The 16,549-nt window shown below is 42.9% G+C and overlaps 1 protein-coding gene across 1 annotated transcript in view; it reads right to left on the bottom strand.

Moving 5' to 3' along the window:
• The window catches only part of ntrk3b (neurotrophic tyrosine kinase, receptor, type 3b), a 291,634-nt gene extending 277,692 nt beyond the window's left edge, over positions 1-13,942 (bottom strand). Inside the window, exon 1 of the mRNA XM_054770394.1 lies at positions 13,888-13,942. The gene's annotated coding sequence lies outside the window, so the exon portion shown is untranslated. The remainder of the gene's footprint in view (positions 1-13,887) is intronic.
• Positions 13,943-16,549: the final 2,607 nt, after the last annotated feature.

Raw genomic sequence — 16,549 nt, 5'->3', positions numbered from 1 at the left:
AAGGATCCGACCCCTCAATTTACCAAACTAGCATGGCATTAACTTACTGGTGTTGGACATTTGATAGACTGGTGCCTCTAGGACGAAGCACGGAGACCCTCGGCATACAAAAAGGTATTGGTGCATAAAAGAAGGCCACAGTTGAAGGAACCTTCAAGTTGGTGTTGTCTCTGCAGGACATCTGGATGTCATCCACCTTGAGAGGATGCGACCTTTGAATGAAGGGCACAATTGACCAACGTGGTGACGAGGTAGCGCAACCACACTCTAATTTGGACATGCTTTGAGTGGTGTTCAGGGCGTTGTCTGCCTTCAAATGCAGCCTTCGAGGTGTGTAACCCCTCAGTTTAGCTTGTAATGTACCAACATCGCACTCGATAGCGCAACTTCACCCCAACTTGAAGGCGGACAGGCAGAAATTCAGCCTTCAGGCAGTGTTAGGACATTTTGGCCTTCAAATGTGGCCTCCAAAATATTTAAAAACCCATTCATTTAGCTTGTAATTTACAATCATCGCCACTAGGTAGATCGAGTACTCTCCAATTTTCCATTAGAAGGCACAAATTTCCTTCTTCAGGCAGTTTCAGGACATCACCTGCCTTCAATTGCAGCCTCCAAAGTATGCAACCCTTTAATTTAGCTTGTAATATACCAACACCACCACTAGGTAGAGCAATTACTCTCCGATTTGGTGGAAATTCGGGCAGCCTTCAAGTGGAGTTTGGCTGTGGTTGACCTTCAAATGCAGCGAGCAAGCCCTCAACTTCACTTGTAATTGTTTTAGTTGTTTTATTTTATCTTATAATTTACTAACATCAGCACTAGGTAGAGCAATGACACTCCGAGTTGTGGATTTGGTGGAAATTTGGACATCCTTGGAGTGGTTTGGGCATGATGGGCCTCCAGACGCATCGCCACTAGGTCGAGCACCTGCGTTCTACATGCGACTGTATTTCTTCCAGGGTTTGATGTTCTTGCCGCTCCGGGGAAGGCGATCATCACCACAATGCCGGGAGCATCCCGGCGCCAAGATGGACGCCCTGCGTGCATCTGCCAGAATCCTCCATCCAGCTGCTGAGACGGGTTGCCAGACCCTTTTGTCTGCCGTCAGCCAAATGAGGCGAGCGCGTTGGCAGCGACGGTGCCGACACATAATATTCTTATCAATTATTCACTGGCTAGTTTTACTGTTTGCCGTTTTGTGACTATTTCATCCCTCGGGAGCTTTTTATTTATTAAAGTCGTCATTTGTACGACATGTTGACGCCAACGCCTGCAAGCACAGCGGCCGACTGATTGCTTGCCAGGTCGGGGGCGGCGTGGGAAGGAGGGCGGCATTTAGGGGCACTTTCCATTGTGTGGCGCTGACAGCCCAGTGGACAGTTCAGCAGCCAGGTGGCGGGCACCAGCGCGCGGCGGCGGCGGGTCACTTTGATGACCTTGAGAAAATAACCGAGTCGGACCCCATTTGTTTCCTGTCTCCGTTCCCCGAGGAATCAAAGAGAAAGACATTTCCAAGACGTCCCGCTCGACTGAGTCCAACTCACTTAGAGGTCCGCCGCTCGCCTCGCTTCCTCCGAGCTTTGTTCACACTTCCTGCAGCGGCGGCACCAGACGCAGCGATTCCAGCAGGGCCTGGAAATGGAAGAAGAGCACGCCGGGAGAGACGACACAAAGGAGAAAATAAAGATTTGAAGAGGAATTCTCGCTCGGTGTATTGTGTAAGCGGAAGACAGTGGGCGTGGCCTTGGAGTTCAGCCGACATTCAAAATAAATAGTGTTCTTGTTCCCACAATCAACAGGATTCTATACGGTCTGTGCATTTAAAATGGAAATGTGTGAGGCATGTTAAAGCACTCACGCTGTCCTAACGTTTTTTGCTTTTTTTCCCCTCATTTTGTTTTTTTTTCCTGATTTAAATCATCTTTGAGCTACAAATGTTATTTTGCTAACACTATGACTTTGTGCAGGCCGCACGGTGGTCTAGTGGTTAGCATGTTGGCCCTGCAGTCACAGTCTGGAGATGGGAAGACCTGGGTTGGATTCTCCCTTGGGCATTTCTGTGTGGAGTTTGCATGTTCTCCCCGTGTGTGTGTGGGGGGGTTTTCTGGGTACTCCGGTTTCCTCCCACATTCCAAAAACATGCATGTTAGCTTCATTGGAGACTCTAAATGGTCCATAGGTATGAATGGGAGTGTTTGTCTATATGTGCCCTGCCATTGGCTGGACACCAGTCCAGGGTGTACCCCGCCTGTCACCCCAAGTCAGCTGGGATAGGCTCCAGCATACCCCCCCCCCACCCTCATGAGGAGAAGCGGCATAGAAAATGGATGGATGGCTGGATGACTTTGTGCCCATTATATTGTGTCTTTATTGCCATATTTTCCCTAAATTCATTTTCCAAAAATGACAACTTTGTTTTCAGCATATTAAGACTTACATAATATACTGTATGCTACTAAAATTGCATTACTTTCACATTGAGTATATGAATATTATACCAATACTATATAATAATAATAATATACATAATATTAGGAGTTGATTCTTGTAAAATTGAGACTTTTTTCTCTTTTTTTCTGTTTTAAATGTTCCAACTATTTCATCTTTCATCCTGTAAATTAATTAATATGTATATGAATATATTATATTATATTAATATATACAATATTATTATATAATATTACTTATATTACTTATATATATATATATACTGTATATATATATAATATTTATATATATATATTAATATTTAGACTCTTTTCTCGTGACATAACTTTTTCCGCAACCCAATTTTCCCCAAATGACCTCTTTTGTCTTGTTTTTCATCGTATTATTAGGACTTTAAAAATAATAATATTTCAACTCTATGCTGCTGAAATGACATTGTTTTTAACTTTATTATTTTTTGGTTTTAGTATTTCAAGTCACTCTATGATATTTTTCCTTGGAATACGGTGGTGTTATTCTTCTAAAATAACTTCTTCCCTTAGTACTTGGATGGAATACTGTTGATTGTTCCATTTTTGGGTTCATGTTTTGTTTTTTTATAGTTTTATTGTTGAATTATATCATTAGAATGTGCCGCAAGCCAATAAAAAAACAGCCGTGGGCTGCAAATGGCCCCCGGGCTGCACTTTGGTGACAAAAATAGGCATTTTTATGGGTGCGTCCCTTATTTGTGTTTTAACCCCTCAGCAGGGGACAATAATGGCTTTGGTTGTAGAAAAAAAGTAGGCTTCACCAATCTGCAGCGTGACATCTTTTCAGTGGAGCTGAAAAAGAGGAAGACAAGTCAGGGCGAAGGTCGGCGTGGGGGGACGCTGGGTGGTGGGGTCGGGGGGGTCGTGCTCCGTGTCACCTTCAACACGCTTCCACACGCGGCGAGACAGACATGTCCAACCAGGGAGAGACGGAAGACTTTGCCGTGTCAAGGCTCTTTGGCAAATGAGATGTCCATCATGTCCAACACGCTGCCTTCTTGTCTCTCATCCAGAGGACCCAAGGAGAAGATGAAGCTGTCATGTGGTCTTGTCAATGAGACACTGTACGCTATGTAACACCCACAGATGAAATATCACTTCTTTGGACGTTGCTTTGGGAATCGGGGCACAGGCGTGCTGGAACACACCCTTCCCACTCGGGAAAAAACAGAAAATGTTCATTTTTAGGTGGAACATTTTGATTTGGGTCCAAGTCAAGCGTTTAGGCCATTGACTGATGACCGCGTGTGTCCAAATACTTTCTCCAACATCCCTGGTTCCACATATTAATTATGGTAGCCTCCAGCTAATTTGATTTCAATGAATTTGTAATTCCATTTCATTTTTTCATCTTATTTTAATTTTTATTTGGGTTACGTTATGTTACGTTACACAATACTATGATATGCTAAGATATGTTATGTTATTTTATGCTATGCTATAGTATGCAAAAATAAACTATGCTATACTATGCTTTGTTATGTTATACAACACTATGCTATTTTAAAATAAACTGCTATGCTATGCCATGTTATGCTATGCTGCTATGTTACATTACCTTATGCAATGCTATGTTATGCTATGCTATGTTATGCGACACTATGCTCCTGTATGTTGTGTTGTTATGTTATGATGTTATGCTATGTTATACCCCACAATGCTATGTTGTGTTATGTTCTGTTGGACAACACTATGCTATGTTGTATGTTATGTTATGTTATACGACACTATGCTATATTGTGTCATGTTATGTTATGCTATGCTATGTTATACAACACTATGCTATGTTAAAATAAACTGTTATGCTATGTTATGCTGTTATGTTATGTTGTGTTATGTTATGCTATGTTAAATGTTACACTATGCTACGCCATGTTAAGTTGTGTTATGTTATGTTATGTTATGTTACGCTATACTATGCTAAGCTATGTTATGTTGTGTTATGTTACGCTATACTATGCTAAGCTATGTTATGTTGTGTTATGTTACGCTATACTATGCTAAGCTATGTTATGTTGTGTTGCTCTGCACCATTTTAGTTTGTTTTGTCAGCGCTCATCCGGTCCGTCTGACATTCATACAAGAAGAAAATCATTACTTGACCTGGAAAATCATCCTGATTGCCATTTTCAAAAACTGCTGGATTGTATAAATATTTTTGTTAAAATTTAAAACATATAGAATTTCACATGTGAAAAAAAAACATAACACATAATAAAACTCACGCTCAGTAATAATTTGTCCTTATTTTAATTGATCTTATTTTGTACATATGGGGAAGAATGTAGGCTGTCATGAATGTACTAATTAAAAGTACTATTACCTCACACACTACACTGTACCAACCTACAGTACAAGGTGTTTATTCCTTTAATAGCATCCACGCTGTCATATTGTTTCCTAAATGCTCTTCATCAAAGTGATTCATTGCCTCACACGATGTCGTCGTCGCACACGTGTGTGATGTATGTACACATCACGTCCACATTTTGTGAGAATAATACAAAAAAACACTTTTTGCTCAAGAGGGCGGCGGCAGCGCGAGGATGAAGAAGCGGAATGGAACGCAGCCATCATTAATTCTCTTTCCCCGCCTGTGACACGCGTAATGTCTTATGTTGTTCAAGATGTCAGCTGACTGCTTCTCCTGGGCCGTGAGATTAAATTGCAGCACTATTGAAGAGATTAGGATGAAATATGGCACGTGTTGGCGCGCTCCCCTGACAATTTCTCCAAATGACTTTGGTGAGCTGCTGACTTTTTCCTCTAATATCAGCGCCAGGTAGACATCTGTGCTGTTTTGGGGAGGGGTTAGCTCATGAAATATGGCAGCCGTACACACCGCTCCCGATGAATTATTATGCTTTATTTTGTGCCAGCGTCTCCTTTCATAAATGTCATAAATATGTCAAAACACGCACCCCTGCTGTGTTGCCTGTGCTGTTATTTTTGAAATATTATGAAACCCTCAAGTTTGACCCAATAAGACAGATCCTCAGAGCTCTACAAAATAACCCTTGAGGGTGTTTTGCGGAATCAGCACCAAATTTGGCACACTTTTAGGGGACTCACGAGCACACGAGTGTAAAATGTGAGCAAGATTGGTTGGAAAACATGGCCGCCACCAAGCAAAACGTCCTAGGATTCAGCAGCTCATTGTCTGAAGTCATTGAGCATTTGTCTGATGACTGTGAAACGTCAAGGATGTCCGTATTACGTGCATGCTAGCATGTCTTCCAAAGCATCATGAACTCATGAACCGGGTGAATTGGTCCAAACATTCATCCCTGCTGTGTTGCCTGTGCTATCATTTTGAAGACAAATACTCCACATGGTGGCGCTGTTATTAAACGCTAATGAGTGGGATTGACTTGAAATGTGTCACCTGGTTCAGTGTTACTTTAAGGTGTTTGGCTGAATCATAGTGAAATTTGGTACACCCACTCAGGGGACTGACGAGCACACGTGTGTGAAATTCAAGCGAAACATCTTTGCCGGGGCACCTCCTGCTGCATTTCCAGCACTGGATTGTTTTGAAGGAAAAGTGTAAAATCCAAGACACTTTGAACGCATCAGCTGCAAACAAATGACAATGGACAGCGATGGAAGGTTTGAAGACAATCAGCTGCAAATGGTCTGGTCGAGAGCAGACGAGAAAGCTCACTGAGGCCGTCGTGTGTATACATTATGTCGTCATAGCAACGCTGACAGGCGGCTGACGAGAGGCAAAACACGACGCTTACAGTGAAGAGAAAGGTCAAGGCGAGGTGCAGCAGGGACGTCATTCATCATGAGCTATAGCGGGAAGGAAGTAGTGTTCAAAAAGAACACGTTCACCGTTCGCATTAGCACGAAATATTCTTTCCTCGATGCTGTGTGGTGGCTTCCTCGCCATCTTGGAGTGTTTTGCAGACGAGCTGTAATCCAAAGACAAACACTGACAAGGAGCAGGCAAACAGCAAGCCTGCATGTTTTCTTTCTTCAAGGAAAAAATAGCTGCCAATCCCAGGCAGGCAGATGGAAGTTGTTACCATGACATCACTGTTTGATTGACAGCGAGCGGCAAGGGCAGGTTTCATAACAACAGCACGACACGTCTCCATGATGCCATGGATAGGTAGACAGATTTCAATTCTATCGCCCTATCGGGACGATGCACGTCGGAGACGCTCTTTTTCAACGTTATTGCCAACAGCAGCGCTCACTTCCAACACCGCCTTCATAAACTCTCTGAACATCGTGAACATGGACATCCAACACAAGCAGGTCGGAGGTCAAGCAAACCAACCTGTCCTGTTTGCCTGATTCACAAGATGCATCCTTTTAGGAACTGGACAGGAGTTTTTCCGGTTCTCCGTATCCTGGGTGTTATTTTTCAATCAAGGACTGAAATGAGCGCCTTTTGGGATGGGAAAGGAAATGATGACAATGCAGTCGTCTCTCCCATTAGTGCGGTTCGATTATCGCTCCCTCGTTATTTGGCGTTTTTTCCAGAAATTAACTCATTCAATCCCAGACATTTTTCAAAAGAAAACCCCTTCAGTAGCGGCCATTTTAGGCAATTTTGACTGATCTTTCAAGGCACACAGAATATTGTGTTGTGTGTCTACATGAAGATGGAACCTACCAACAGAAACATTAGACTCCCGTCTTTCATCAGGAAAAAAAATTTGTTTCTACCCTTTTCCGTTCTTTAGTAATCAGCAGTAGAACATCGGCCAGTTTCAGGAAAATATCAGTTCCCAACTACAAAAAGGGAGAAAACCAGCTTTTTGTGAAAAGATACATTTCAAGCATAACTTCCACTTTGCTTTTGTGACAGCTCAAGTATCTAAACAACTATAACACAACATAAACAACACAAAAAGGGGTTGTTTAACATCAAAATAACAATATATTTACAAATATAACACCATGAACTATTTACAATTTTCACATAAGGAACTGAACTATGTGTGTGCATGTGTGTGTACACAGGTTTTGTATGTTCTAACTACGAAAATATTGAATTTATTAACATTTCCTCGTGAAAATTCATTTATCGCGGTCAGGTCTGCAACCAAGTGACCGCTATAAACGAGGGACGACTGCACATGAAGCTTTTTCTTTGAAGTCTGCAGCCAATGCTGTGGAACCTCGGTTCATTTCATTGATTTGTTCAAAAAAGGTCAGACAGTAACTGAACTGTACAAAAACCAAAGCAATTTTTTTCCCGTAGAAAATAGTGTAAGTGTAAGTCTGCAAAGTGGGATTCCTTATCTTTCAATGGAATATACTGTATGTGTCGTTAGAGCATAGGAACCCTGTTCATGTTTTTTTAACAGTATTAGAGCAGTCTAGACATGAAGTAATATAAACCTGTAGTCACCTTTACACTCCTACCACCCGACATAGCAAACATAAATAACACATAAATAAGATACGATAGATGATAAATATAGACTCACATGTTGGCATTGAGAAATGGATGGATGGATGTTCATGGCATTGTTATTTCAATGTAAGACTGCACAGGTTAACAAACCTCTCTGCATACATTTTTTTGTGGCAGAAACAGTTTAAAAAAGGGGATTGCCCTCCAAGCATAGTCTCCTTTACTCCCTTCCTTCCTCTTCTTTGCAAAACCGGGTAAAAGTGATGCTAAATGTTTAGTTGTCATTTGTAATTATATTTGCATTATTTTGTGCACGTAAAACTATAAATTATTGTCTGTAAAATGTGTTTGGTGTTAACATTTTTGGGTGTCTGGAATGGATAAATTGGATTTACATTATTTTCAATGGGAAATTGTGTGGGCTGCATGGTTTAGTGGTTAGCATGTTGGCCAACACAGTAACAGTCTGGAGATCAGGAAGACCGCGGTTCGATTCTCCCTTGCGCATTTCTGTGTGGAGTTTGCGTGTGTGGGGGGGTTTTCTCCGGGTACTCTGGCCTCCTCCTACGTTCCAAAGACATGCATGCACTCTAAATGGTCCGTAGGTATGAATGTGAGTGTTTGTCTATATGTGCCCTGCCATTGGCTGGACACCAGTCCAGGGTGTACCCCGCCTGTCGCCCCAAGTCAGCTGGGATAGGCTCCAGCATACCCCCGCGACCCTAAAGAGGAGAAGCGGTATAGAAGATGGATGGATGGGAAATTTTGCTTTGGTTAGAGTCTGTTTTGGTGTGAGTTAAACCTTCGGGAACGGATTAATGACGCTAACCGAGGCTCCACCGTATGTTGATATCACAAGAGGCTGCAAGCGTAACGGATGCCAGCTGATGCAGCTTCACTCGCTGAACCTTGAGAGTCGCCCTGGACGTTGAGATGACAGCGAGGGCTTCTCGACTCAATGGCAATGGCTGATATTTCTGGCTTCATTTGACTTTGTCATGAATCTCTTGTGTTTATGGGTGGATGGGTAAGCGACAAATGAATTCCCTCTTGGGGATAAATAAAGTTTTCTGAAACCTGACCCTCATTCCGCAGACCTCGGTGCGACCCCAGGGTGGAAAGCGTGGCTGATATGGCAGAACCAGACATTACCAGGACGATATGAGACAAGCCATTACCGAGACGTTGCAAGACCAAACCAGGAGACTTTGACAGAAAAGACATGACTAAACAAGAGATGACATTACTAAACAAATATGGCAAACAAGATGAGAAAAAAACAGCATTACAAGACATAACATTTCCAGACAAGACAAAACCCACCTTGCCTGCAGCGCAGCCCAAACCGGTGTATAAACGTTGGCGCGAATCAGCAGCCACGTTTCCGTCAGTCTACCCGAGGGCAGCTGGACCTGACATTTAAAAGACGAGCCAAACCCAGACAAGCTAAGAAATGACCAGCGTATACAACATGATAACACGAGAGAGACAAGACGTTACAGGACAAGCCAAAACTGGACATTACAAGACACAATAAGTTTTATTATGATTAATATTGCACAATCCGCCCATTCAGTTTACGTTGGCTATCTATCAGCACTTTAAAAAAAAGGCAACTCTCCCATTGAAAATGAAGGGGAAATTTATCTGGCAACCGTACGGCTGGAAAAATCTTTTGAAATGTTTCAGTACTGCAACATTCTCTCAGGGTGATGTCTCAGGCGGTAGCCCGGTGGTTGCTGGTTCAATCCTCAGTCCTTGTGTAATCGTTGAACATAATTCTACATTTCAACAGTCATTTTCCATTTTTACATTTCAAATGCTGCTGTTTTTTGTCTGATAACCACTCTGATATCAAAATGTTCAGCTCATTCAGGAAAAGTAGGCTATCTATTATCCAAACTTTCCACAATTCAGTGCATTTTTCCCCATTGGAAATGAATGGGCAATGGGTTCGACATTACACGTAACATTCTGCATTTTCTGTGCATGGAGGCATAGCTCAGGTTGTAGAATGAGCGTGATGTTTGCTGGTTGGATCCTCAGTCCTCCCGTATTTGTGCAACATAGTTATACATCTCAATTTCCACTTTTTACACTTTTTTTTAAATTACTGATTACTAATTACTCTCATATTTCTCAACCGCTTCAAACCATTCCAACATTGAAAGTTCAGCTTATTCAGGACATGTAAGTTATCCATCCCCAAATTTTCCATAATTCAATATTTTCAGTGACATTTTTCCCACTGAAAATGAATGGGCAATTTCAATGTTGCCCCCTATTGGTGGGAATTCATTTTACATTTGACATTTCATGTAACTTTCTGGTTGGGCTCAGCTTGTAGAGTGGTTGTCTCGCGACCGGCTGGTTGCTGGTTCGATCCTCAGCTAGTGAACAGCTTTCCACTTAAAATTGCTTCATAATAATAATCTTATTATTATTCCTATTCCTATTATTATTATTCTGCATGGTGGTCTAGTGGTTAGCATGTTGGCCACACAGTCTGGAGATCGGGTTCGATGCTCCCTTGCGCATTTCTGTGTGGAGTTTGCATGTTCTCCCCGTGCGTGTGTGGGTTTTCTCCATCCCAAAAACATGCATGTTAGCTTCACTGGAGACTCTAAATTGTCCACAGGTATGAATGTGAGTGTTTGTCTATATGTGCCCTGCCATTGGCTGGCCACCAGTCCAGGGTGTACCCTGCCTGTCGCCCGAAGTCGCTGCGACCCTAATGAGGAGAAGCGGCATAGAAAATGGATGGATGGATGGATGGATGGATGGATGAATGGATATTCCTATGCTGGATTTTCTGCCAAAAATACAGAAAAAAAGAGAATAACGTCAAGAATTTAGGCAGCAATTTTTTTTCCCGTCGGCCCCAAGACGGCAGCCATTTTCTTCCGCGTCCTCTGACGGGATAAGCTAATCAGCAACAGGGCCGCCGCAGGGATTACATTCCTTATCGTATCTCTGCCACCAGTCAGGTTAAGCACGCCGCTTGCCACAATTGTAACTCTTTTTTTAATAAAGCTCCTTTTTAAAATGGAGATCTGAGTAAAGCCACTTACTTAATTGCTTTCTATTATACGAGGAGGGTGATTGTCGGGTTTAGAGCGTTCACGCACGGAGGACCCCACGACTCCAAACGGTGCTTGAAAAACATTTGAATGAGTGTGTTAGAGAGGCATCATGATGGCGGCCGCAGCTCGTCAAGGAAAGGTTGGATCCACGCTCACGTTATCGCCGTGGTGTGCGTTCCGGCCCGTCAATGAGACAACAGCTGACCGGCGCCGAACGACATTTTAGCAGCGACATCTAAAGGAAGCAGCACTCACACTGCAAATAAACAATACCTGCCAAGCCATGTAATTGAGTGCAAACAAGCATGCCGTATGTTTTGGATCAACACGACAGAGGCCGCTCGTGTTGGCACGTTTGAAATGCAAATTTCCTTCTCCGGCTCTTTTAGTGTGTTTTCAGGTGCAGGCTGGCTCTCGCTAGCTCATTAATTTGCATGTTTTCTTTGCAGCAGTGTATACAAACTCAAGGTGGTCCTGCCATGAAATGCTTGCCTATCTTTAAGGCCCTGTCCCCACGGGTACCTTCTTGGATTTTTTTTTTTTTTTTTGCGGGTTGAAAAACAGTTGCATCCACACTCTGCATCACTGAGTGTAATACACAAGGCACACCTACGTGTGGTGCTGCGAACACGCACGCAGGTGGAACCACGTGACACTCCAAACCATAGAAGAAGAAAGAACGGATGCGCATAAGACTGTGGTCTTATGTGTGGAACTACTTCCGCGTATAAGAAAACAAAATACTAGGAGAATGTCGACTGAGGTGAGTCATGTCCATGGAAATATTCACATATTATGATGACTTGTCGTCAAAGATCACTTTTGGTCACGTGGCGGCGTCAAGGCGGTGGTGGGTCGGTGACGTCATCGCTCTCGTAGTGCCTGTCTACACTACAACGACAAGCCAGCGTTTTCAGATCTTCCCACTCTGGAAGCCGTTTAAAAAAAAAAATACCGTTTCAGGTCACCCAGAGCGCCTTTCCCGTGTGGATGAGAGGCTGAAACGATCAAATACTTTGCAGATTTGACCTGAAAACGTTTCCGTGTGGATAGCCCCATCGTCGTGCCTCTATCTCAGACCCCCAGGGGTCCGCAAACTATGACTAGAGAGAGACCGCAAGGCCAACAAAAGCGACATTCCGGACCAATAACGCTCACTTACATTGCGGTTAGTGAATGTAAAACTGACATTACCGTGACGCACCAGCTAAATCCTTCACGCTCGCCTGCTTATAATGTAAATAAGCAGGCATTCACGATGGATGAGCATTTAAGTGCATCCACTTCATCAAGGGATGCAAAGGCCAAGCCGGCTTTCATTATGGTAAAGTTGAACCAATTAAGTACAATTTGCACTGCTTTTAAAACAAAGTGGGCTCATGTAGACCGGGGGTGCTCACACTTGGGCAGCCTGCAAGCTACTTTTGAAATGACCAAGTCCCAAAGATCTACTGTACCTCCTACGATAAACATAAATATATACATATACAGTGGTGTGAAAAAGGGTTTGCTTCCTGAGTTCTTATTTTTTTGCAGGTTTGTCACACTTACATGTTTCAGATCAAACTAATTTAAATATTAGTCAAAGACAACAATTGAACCGAACAATTGAACCGAAAATGCAGTTTAGAAATGAAACTTTTTATTATTAAGAAAGAAAAGAAGTCCAAGCCTACATGTCCCTGTGTGAAAAAAGGATTGCCCCCCTAAAGTTAATAACTGGTTGGTCATGCCACAGCATCTCAATAGGATTCAGGTCAGGACTTGGACTAGACCACTCCAAAGTCTTCAGCCATTCAGAGGTGGACTTGCTGGTGTGTTTTGGATCATTGTCCTGCTGCAGAACCCAAGTTGCTTTCAGCTTGAGGTCACCAACATTCTCCTTCAGCAGAATTCATGCTTCCATTGATCACAGCAAGTCTTCCAGGTCCTGAACACCATCACACTACCACCACCATATTTTACTGTCGCTACGATGTTCTTTTATGCCAGATGTAATGGGACACACACCTTCCAAAAAGTTCTACTTCTGTCTCATCAGACCAGAGAGTATTTTCCCAAAGGTCTTGGGGATCATCAAGATGTTTTCTGGCAAAATTGAGACGAGCCTTAATGTTGTTTTTGTTCAGCAGTGGTTTTGGTCTTGGAACTCTGCCATGCAGGCCGTTTTTGCCCAGCGTCTTTCTTATGGTGGAGTTATGAACACTGACCTTAACTGAGGCAAGTGAGGCCTGCAGTTCTTTGGATGTTGTTATGGGGCCTTTTGTGACCTCTTGAATGAGTCCTCGCTGCGCTCTTGGGGTCATTTCGGTTGGTCGGCCACTCCTGGGAAGGATCACCACTGTTCCATGCTTTGACCATTTGTGGATAATGGCTCTCACTATGTTCTGCTGGAGTCCCAAAGCTTTAGAAATGGCTTTATAACCTTTTCCACACTGATAGATCTCAATGACTTTCTTTCTGGGGGAAGTGGGGGGCAATCATTTTTTCTTTTTGACACAGGGCCATGTAGCTTTGGATTTTTTTCAATCCCTTAATAATAAAACGTTTCATTTAAAAACTGCATTATATGTTCAGCTGTGTTGTCATTGACTAATATTTACATTTGTTTGATGATCCGAAACATTTAATTGTGACAAAAAAATAAATAAATCAGGAAGAGGGCAAACACTTTTTCACACCACTGTATTCATGTCTATTTTTATTTGTTATTTTATTTATGATTTTGATCTTATTTTATCTTTTTTTTACAATTTAACTTTTTTTGGTTGCTAGGCAGAGTTGATAGCTGGCATATCGGCCAATAAAAAAAAATTGGCATATGTCTATCCCGCCCACTTGGCAGAAGAGCCCCCGGTGAGGGTTCGGTGTGTATTGTGTTGACTGGGCTGTGTTATACTGAGCAGCCAGGACAGAGACGTGTTATACCACTAATGTGGCTACTCACCATCACAGTTCCATTTCCCGTTCTATGGTTGTCATCACAGTTTCGTTGGTTCCCCTCTGCGGTGACGTTACCAAAAAAAAAAGCCAAGAAAAGCAAAGCTTTAGATGCACGCTGAGCTCTCTCAATATATGCTAAAGTCTTTTCTTTTTTTTTATCCGTGTGATAAATCCCCAGCAGAAAGAGGCTGCTGACAACAAAAGGTCCACTTTGGAGCAACACTCACTTTAAGTGCTTTTCATCTTGACAGGGGAATGGAGGCGCCGTGGTCTTCTGCTTGGGGATGCTCGTTTTCCTGTTCGGAACACTTCATTTTCCCTGCTGCGAGACTTCCATCTCTCGACGTTTTTCTTTTGTCCCTTCCCTTTCAGGTGTGGCCTTTTAGAAGAAGTTCATCAGGCGAGAAAGCTGAAGGCTGTGTAAGAAAGACTATTTTTAACCTGCTGAGACCTTGATGAGCTAAGCTGCTGACATGATGTACAAGAACATACTGTACCTCCACCAAGGCTTTGATATGTGAGAAGTTCCTCCACAGGGACAATTTACATGAAATCAGATATACACCGCATTTGTCTTTTGGTGCAAAAGTGACGCGTTAGTGATGTTCTAACAGTAAAATGCGTCCCTAGAGGCTGTTTATGAGCACCAAATGTGAGAACAATCAATCGTCTCTCTCACTTGTTTGCTCTTCTTTGAGGGAAGAGGCGCTCAGACGCTCACTTTTGAAGTTGCGGCTTTTTGACACGATACCACCTCTGATGCAGCCTAGCTAGATAAGCTCGCCCTGTGCATGTGCCCAGCGGCTTGTAAAACAAAGGCGTGGAAAAGAGGCTTCGCTACACATCTTAAAGTATAATAAAAATGAATAAAAATAACTACTACTATAACTACTATAACTACTAATAATAATTACTATTTTTATCTCATTTAGATTATTTTTTTAATATATTTAAAGCTACATCTTGAAGTGAAAAAAAGTTAAATTACTTTTCTAACAAAATATTGACTATTTAAAAATGTAAAAAGGACTTTACTTTTTAAATGACAAAAATACTTGTTTGTAAGTACCAAACAGAAGAAAAACTGATCATCTCCCTTGCTCAAACGCTCGCTTTCAAAGTCGGGGCTTTTTGTGGCATCATCAAGGATAAAAAAAAAAAAACAGGCTACAGGCTTCGTTACACATCTTAAAATAAAGCCCATATCACTGCCAACTATCACCTATTATGCAAAATTATTTTCTGTGTCCCCAGACAAGGTGAGAACAATCTTAACCAGGCTTTGCTACACATCTTAAAAGAGATGCCGCAGCTCCGCCCGCTGTCACCGATAATGTAAAATGATTTTTTAATGATGTTCTAACTACAATATGTGTGCCCGCAGCCTCCTTTTGAGCACCAAACGTGAGAACAATCTTCACCAGGCTTCGAGACACATCCATCCATCCATTTTTTATGCCGCTTGTCCTCACTAGCGGGGGTATGCTGGAGCCTATCCCTGACTTTTGGGCAAGAGGCGGGGTACATATATATACACAAACAACCAACCAAACAATTTAGAGTCGCCAATGAACCTAACATGCACGTTTTTGTCATGTGGGAGGAAACCGGAGTACCCGGAGAAAACCCACACACGCACGGGGAGAACATGCAAACTCCACACAGAGATGCCCAAACGGAGATTCGAGCCCAGATGCTTTGCTACACATCTTAAAAGGAATGCTGCAGCTTTGCTCACGATCACCTATTATGCAAAATTATTTTCTAATGATGTTTTAAGAGTACGATGTGTCCCGAGAGCCTCCTTATGAGCACCACTCGTGAGAACGGCATTAACCAGGCTTTGCTACACATCTTAAAAGAAATGCCGCACCTCTGCCCGTTATCACCTATCATGCAAAATGATTTTCTAATGATGTTCTAAGAGCAATATGTGTCCTCGCAGCCTCTTTATGAGCACCAACGTGAGAACAATCGGCACCAGGCTTTGCTACACATCTAAAAAGAAAGCCCAGACCTCTACCAACCACAGACATAGGGCACCCTAGCAGGATGTTCCTGTTAAAATGCGAGCGCAATGTTAGCACTTTAGCTTGCATATAGCTCTACTAGTGCTGCTAATGTTTGTGTCCCCCACGTCTTCCACCTGTGGACTGTCAGTTGTCCTGTTGATTCTCTTTTGTTGGCTCCGCCATTTCTACGTCGCCTGTGTCCTGTTAAAGTTGTCAATTTGGCCCCGCCTCCTTGTCATAATCAACCTATTAGGCCCTGTGACGTTTGTCGTTTCAGCCCCGACCCCATCTTCCACCTGTGTCCCACTCCGTCTTGTCTTGCCCTCCCTTTCAGCTGTGTCTTGTTTATTCTGTTTCTTCTGCCTCGCCCGGTCTCTCATCGGTGTCCTGATCGTTGTGTTTTGCAAGCCCTGCCCCCTTTTTTTCACCTGTCATCGCCTCCCGCTGTGCCTCGTTAGTCATGTCCTGTGCGTTCCTTCTGTCTCCCACCTTTGCACCGTCCATTATGTCCTCTCCTACCACTGTCCTGTTAATTCTGTTTCGTTAGCTCCACCCCTTGCCTTTCACCTGTGTCTTGTTAATTCTGCTTCTTCGGGCCTCATTCCCCCCGCCCCCATCCTTCCCCTGTGTCCTGTTGGTTCACCCCTGTGTCTT

The sequence above is a fragment of the Dunckerocampus dactyliophorus genome, chromosome 3 (genome assembly GCF_027744805.1).
Source record: "Dunckerocampus dactyliophorus isolate RoL2022-P2 chromosome 3, RoL_Ddac_1.1, whole genome shotgun sequence".
In the NCBI taxonomy this organism is placed as follows: domain Eukaryota; kingdom Metazoa; phylum Chordata; class Actinopteri; order Syngnathiformes; family Syngnathidae; genus Dunckerocampus; species Dunckerocampus dactyliophorus.
Note: the sequence above shows the minus strand (reverse complement) of the source record. Positions and strands in the feature narration are given on the sequence as shown.